Below are 5539 nucleotides of genomic sequence, written 5' to 3' on the forward strand. Positions count from 1 at the left end.
TAATGTCGAGTGAGTTAATTAAAAACATATTAATAGTCAAGTGATTATTTAAGTAGCTTACCCATTTTAAAAAGCAAATGAATCTGAAAAATTGAAGTGAATTTAGATAATGGATAGTATTATCTATTTCAATAATGAAAATACTCTTCCGATACATATTGTATCTATGTGCTTTTCATTAATATTACACAGTACAAACTTTTGTTTTCACTATACTAGTTGCTGCTAGTTTCTTTCCCTCCTCACTTCACGACACTTTTTCTTTCTTTCTTTTTCTCAACACTCATTCATATTTTAGCAGCTATTATACTACCCTATGAATCATATTTATAATCATTTTTAACGACATTAACAATTTTTTCCGCCTAAGACTATTCAAACATTGTGACTATAATTATCCTATCATCCTTATCCTTTAATATTTCATGAACCTTCCAACACATTTATCATTACCATCATTTTAGTACCTGGTGCCACGTTATTGATTTTTCCAATTTGTAAACCAATTTTGATAGCTTGCTATCCACCTTGCAAGCCAATCTCTTTGCCACCTTTCTGTATGCTTAGCTGATTTGATTTCCAACACTCTCCCTCAAACCGAGCTTTTCATTCCAAGCTTTTCTTTGAGCTTGTGGAATACATATGCTTTTAACAGCTTCATGAAAATGTCTGCCAATTGATCTTTCATTTTGCAGTAAACTAACTCTACATTTTTATTCTTCACTTACTCTCGAATAAAATGATACTTTGTATCGTTATGCTTGCTTCAACTATGAGACACCAGATTCTTTCCAAGAGATTGTGGACTTGTTGTCAACATAAATTATGTTAGAACCTTCTTGTATAATAGATAATTCACCGAAAATATTATTCAACCAAATTGCTTGACACGTGCATGTTGCAACAACTCTATATTTTGCTTCACATGTTGAGAGGGCTACTATTTGTTACTTTTTCGTTGATGATGAAAATGTCGTAGAGCTAATATGGAATAAATATCCGGATGTAGTTTTGCGATCATCCAAGTCATCACCATAATCATTATCTGAATAACCAACCAACTTTGAACTTTGTAAGTGTGTATAAAATAAACCATGATCCATCATACCTTTAACATATCTCAAAATTCTCTTTGTTGTAATCAGGTGATCTTATTTTGGCTTCTCCATGTATCTACTAACAAATCTCATTGCATACATGATATCTAGTCGTGTGAACTTGAGTTCCCGAACTCGAAATCGAGTGATTCAAAGTGTGTTTCAAAGCTAAGAGATAGATCTCGAACTCTATGAAGACATCTTAATCCAAAAATTCCTAGATCCTATCCAAGAACTTGTCTCAAGTTGAATAATCTTTTCAGCTTGAAATTTGACAGGTTGGTTGAATTGACTTTAATACATTTCACTCATACCGTGCATGTATCATTCCTCATTTCCTCAAAAAGATTCATCCTCACATACTGGCTTTAATCGAATATTTGTTTGATTTGCTTGACCTTTGACCTTGTTGTTGGGCCATGAGGTAGTGTAAGCCCATCACATCTATGAGCCTGAAATTGAGCCTTGAGACTTATACCACATTGCTTTTTTAAATTCATTGAACATACCTAAATTGTTTCCTGTGAAAATTATATCATCTATGTATAAGCACACGATCATGATGTCACCAACTCTATTTTTCTTCGTATATAGGGCATGCTCGTATGGGCTTTTCATGAACTCGTTCTTCTGAAAGTATTCATCTATTCTTGTATTCCATGCTCTCTGGGCTTGCTTCAGCCCATATAAAGCTTTCTTTAAGTGGTAGATTTTGTCTTCTTATCCTTGTTTGCTATATCCAAGTGGTTGTTTGGTGTAGACTTTTTCTTCTAGGTAGCCATTAAGGAATGCTGACTTCACGTCCATCTGATAAATCTTCCATTTATTTTGTGCTGCAATTACCGTGGGAAGCCTTATAGTATCAATTCTGGCGACTAGAGCAAATACTTCATCATAGTCCACTCCATATCTTTGCTTGTAGCCTTTTGCAAATAGTTTTGCTTTGTATTTTTCCATTTTTCCTTCTTTGTTGGTCTTCGTCTTGTACACTCATTTGACTTCAATTAGACTATGTCCTTGATAAATGCCAAAAGTAACATGCTTTAGTCTCATTCTTAATGCATGTTTGGATGATTATTCAATTTAAAATGGTGAATTTTAGGCTTCTAATCTTTTAAATTCATGTTTCTATACTTAGAAGAGCATTTGGGAGCAAAAGACGTGAAAAATGAGCGAAAATAAAAAAAATTGGAGTAGGTTTTAGAAGCCATACGGGTTGGACACATGACCGTGTGAGCCACACGGGCTACCATAGGACCATGTGCCAAACTGTGTGGATTTCATGAACTTTACTTCGAAAACATGGAAAAACATAATTTTTAGGTTTTTTGAGCATTCTAAGACCTATATATGACAATAATAAGACAATGGGAGTGAACCGTCATAGAATACTTAAGAAAATAACTCAAAAAAATCATTGAAACCGACTCTGAAGCAGATTTCCATCAAGATTGAAGATTTCCTTTTGATTTCTTTGAAGTTTATTGTGAGATCATTTGATTCTTATGGTTATACTATTTTGAGATGTTTTTATTTGCTATCATGAACTAATTTTTCAAATACATAGGGAGATGAACCTTGGGATGAATTATGTTATTTGATTTCTATATTTACGTAATAAATACTTAGATCTTGTTATCAATTATGTGTCATCAATTATTGGTTTGATATTTCTTGATTATTAGTCCATGTTTAATATGCTTAAATCAGAGGAGGAATAGACATTGTTTAAGAGTAAATCTAGCGTAATTGAGTAGAGTTGCATGTAATCCTAGAAATAGGATGACATAAATCTACTAGATTAAAGTCAAATCTAATAGAGGGATCCATATATCGAGTTAATGCGATAATATGAGTTTTAATTAGAAAGAAATTTAAATTAATCAACATTGAGTCAGTTGCTCTTAATCTTAAAGAGAGATATTAGCATAATTTAAAGATTTCTACGGATCAAGATACTAAGTGAAGAAATTGAGTAATATAGATTGATAATGATAGATGAAGTCTAGGTGGATTCTTTCCTGGGTATTGTCTCGTTTCTTGATTATTAATCATTTATTTTCCTGATTTGTTCTTTGTCGTGTTTTTAGTTAAGTAATTTAGTTAATTTTAGTTTTAGTCAGTCACTCTAATTTGTCGATTAGATAATAGAAAGACGATAATTACTAGTACTTTTTGTCTTCGTGGGAACGATATCTGTGCTCTCCGTAGCTATACTATTAATTGATAAGGGCGCTTGCCTTTGTTAAATTTTTAATTGGTTTACAACTGCAATCAGTCCTTCTGATAGACCTGTTATCTCCTACATGTCATTTCTTCTATTGCTACAATTAAGAGGAAAAGGATATTACTATGGAGATGGGTGATAAAAAAAAGTAACTACCTCATACAACTCCTACTTTTCGGACTATGTATGATTATGCTAAGCCTACTCTAATTGGGACTGAATCGAGTATTGTAAGACCTACCACTGCTGGAAACAATTTTGAATTGAAGCCAAACACAATTCAGATGGTACAACAATATGTTCAATTTGATAATTTGTAAGATGAAGATCCGAATACTCATTTGGCTAATTTTCTAAAGGTGTACTACACATTCAAGATCAATGACGTTTCTAATAATGCCTTATGCTTATAGTTATTCCCATTCTTTTTTAGGATTAAGGCAAAAAATGGTTGAATTCACTTCCATGAGGTTTCATCACAACTTGGGATCAAATGACTGAAAAGTTTCTGTTGAAGTACTTCCCACTGGTAAAAAAAACTAAGTTGAGAAACGACATCTCTTCTATTGTTCAATTTGATATAGAGACAATATATGATGCATGGGAGAGATTTAAAGATCTTTTGAGAATGAGCTCTCATCATGGGTTACCTTTGTGGTTACAAGTTTAAACCTTCTACAACGGTTTGAATTCCTCAACTAGGTAATTAATTATTGCAGCAGTTGATGAAATACTAAATAATAAAACACCCGAGGAAGTTTAAGAGTTTATTGAAGAAATAACATTGGATAACTATCTTGGGAGTTTTATTATTCCTTGTCTTATTTGTAGTTTAAATGTTGAAAGTGTTTTGGCTAATTTGAGAGCTAGTATAAATGTTATACCTCATAAAATGTTTAAACAACTTGGTCTCGGGGAACCCAAACCCACTAGGATAAATATTTAATTAGTAGATAGATCAATTAGATATTCTAGGGGTATTATTGAGGATGTACTTATGAAAGTGGATAAATTTATATTTCTTATTGATTTTGTTGTATTGGACATGAATAAGGATATTGAGGTACTTATGATCTTAGGTCGACACTTTTTAGCCACAGCTAGAACTATTATTGATGTGGGTACTGATGAACTATGCTTTGTGTAGGTGATGAAAAGATTACTTTTCAAGTACGTGATTTTGTGAGAGTCCCTAGTGAGCTAGATGATACTAATTGTTCTATTAATGTTAGTAATAATGTGGCTAAACGTTCTTTGCAGGAAATCCCTCATGAAAACATGTTGGGGCCATATTTTATTCAAGGTGACAAAAAACCGAGCAACAAGTGAAAAGAGATTGGTGCAGATCGATGAACTAGATGAATGGCGAATGAAAGTTAATGAGAAACCGAGAAAACTTGAACTAGATGAATGGCGAATGAAGGTTGATGAGAAACCGAGAAAACACAAGGAAGAAACAAAGCAACGCCATGATGTGTATGTAAAGAGGCCGGACCAATTCAAGGTTGGGGACAAAGTGCTATTAGACAAATCAGATCCATGAATGTTCCAATTGAAGTTAAAGTCAAGAGGGTCCAACCCATGTGTGGTAAAAACCATTTTTCCATATGGTACAATTAATGTAACAAATTCTAAATTTGGCACGTTCAAGGTAAACAATACTTGTCTCAAACCTTACTTTGGTGGTAAAACTGATAACAAGAGAAAGGAGCTACTGCTCCAACATCCGCTTTAACCGTGAGCTTAAAAAGAAAAGTCGAGCTTAGACTCTAAATAAGCGATTCTCGGGAGGCAACTCGAGTGTTTTTTTGTTAATTTGAAAGCTTAAGTTTGAAAACTTAATTTGAAAATTTGGAAATTTAAAAACTAAATTTTTGAAAACTTAAATGTCTTGAGAACTTTGAGAAACTTTTTGGAGAAACAACTCAAATGGGTAAAAACGAGTTCTGCCTTCCATTCACAAACTGATAGCCTTTTATAGAGGGCTATTCTCTCCTTACATCATCTAAATCGGGAAATCATTACATTTGAAACTTTTGAAAATAAATTTTCAGAAAATATATTCTCTGGTTACAAAATACAAATTACATAACTATTCACTTGTCTTTTCTTGCAGGGAATATTTCCTGTTCACGCATTATTCTGTTGCAGGGAATCTTTCCTGTTCACATCATTTCTTGTAGGGAATCTTTCCTGTTCACACATTATTTTGTTA

At 33.0% G+C, this 5539-nt stretch overlaps 1 non-coding gene across 1 annotated transcript; it reads right to left on the bottom strand.

Moving 5' to 3' along the window:
- Nucleotides 1-3865: 3865 nt before the first annotated feature.
- Nucleotides 3866-3972, bottom strand: LOC121214218 (small nucleolar RNA R71). Its single transcript, XR_005909804.1, has one exon. It is a non-coding gene; the product is annotated as a small nucleolar RNA R71 (small nucleolar RNA).
- Between the last annotated feature and the right edge of the window lie 1567 nt (nt 3973-5539).

Source organism: Gossypium hirsutum, chromosome D01 (assembly GCF_007990345.1).
Source record: "Gossypium hirsutum isolate 1008001.06 chromosome D01, Gossypium_hirsutum_v2.1, whole genome shotgun sequence".
In the NCBI taxonomy this organism is placed as follows: Eukaryota; Viridiplantae; Streptophyta; class Magnoliopsida; order Malvales; family Malvaceae; genus Gossypium; species Gossypium hirsutum.